The sequence below is a fragment of the Arachis ipaensis genome, chromosome B8, assembly GCF_059453495.1.
Source record: "Arachis ipaensis isolate K30076 ecotype BB chromosome B8, ASM5945349v1, whole genome shotgun sequence".
In the NCBI taxonomy this organism is placed as follows: Eukaryota; Viridiplantae; Streptophyta; class Magnoliopsida; order Fabales; family Fabaceae; genus Arachis; species Arachis ipaensis.
In genome coordinates, this window is record NC_142443.1 from 109,005,911 (window position 1) to 109,007,142 (window position 1,232).

At 32.2% G+C, this 1,232-nt stretch overlaps 1 non-coding gene across 1 annotated transcript; it reads left to right on the forward strand.

The window, feature by feature from the left end:
• LOC148549201 (small nucleolar RNA R71) lies at window positions 1-108 on the forward strand. Its single transcript, XR_015898653.1, has one exon. It is a non-coding gene; the product is annotated as a small nucleolar RNA R71 (small nucleolar RNA).
• The last annotated feature ends 1,124 nt before the right edge of the window (window positions 109-1,232 follow it).

Below are 1,232 nucleotides of genomic sequence, written 5' to 3' on the forward strand. Positions count from 1 at the left end.
AAGCATGTCAGAAGGACACTTTTTAGTCAGTTCCTTGTATCTCTCCCAAGCTTCATAGAGGGATTCACCTTCTTTCTGTTTGAAGGTTTGAACATCCACTCTAAGCTTACTAAGCTTTTGAGGAGAAAAGAACTTGGCTAAGAAAGCCGTGACCAGCTTATCCCAAGAGTTCAGGCTATCCTTAGGTTGAGAGTCCAACCATACTCTAGCTCTGTCTCTTACACCAAACGGGAAAAGCATAAGCCTGTAGACCTCGGGATCAACCCCATTGGTCTTAACAATATCACAGATCTGCAAGAATTCAGTTAAGAACTGAAAAGGATCTTCGGATGGAAGTCCATAAAACTTGCAATTCTGTTGCATCAGAGAAACTAATTGAGGTTTCAGCTCAAAATTGTTTGCTCCAATGGAAGGGATTGAGATGCTTCTTCCATGTAAATTGGAATTTGGTGCAGTGAAGTCACCAAGCATCTTCCTTGCATTGTTATTATTTTCGGCCATGTCTCCTTCTTTTTCAAAAATTTCTGTCAGATTTTCTCCAGAGAGTTGTGCTTTGGCTTCCCATAGCTTCCTCTTCAGAGTCCTTTCAGGTTCAGGATCAGCTTCAACAAGAATGTTCTTATCCTTGTTCCTGCTCATATGAAAAAGAAGAAAACAAAAGAAAATATAGAATCCTCTATGTCACAGTATAGAGATTCCTTTATGTGAGTATAAGAATAGAAGAATAGAAGAAGAGAAATTCGAACACCAAGAGGAAGAGAGGGTTCGAATTTTGAGATGAAGAGAAGTGTTAGTAAATAAATAAATAAATAATTAGAAGGAGGTGAGGGAGAAGAATTTTCGAAAATGTAATTAAAATAAAATAATAAAATTTTAAAATTAAATTGAAAATTTGAAAATTAAAATTGAAATGAAAATTAAAAACAATTAGTTAATTAAAATGAAATTTTGAAAAAGGAGGAAAGGGTTTTCGAAAATTAAAGGTAGAGAGTTAGTTAGGCAGTTTTGAAAAAGATAAGAATCAAACAAAAAGTTAAGTAGTTAATTGAAAAAGATTTGAAAATCAAATTTTGAAAAAGATAAGAAGTAAAAAAAAGATTTTGAAATCAAATTTTGAAAAAGATGTGATTGAAATTTAAAAAGATGTGATTGAAACAAAAAGATAGGATTGATTGAAAAAGATTTGAAAAAGAAATTTAAAAAGATTTGATTTTGAAAATTAAAGTTGATTA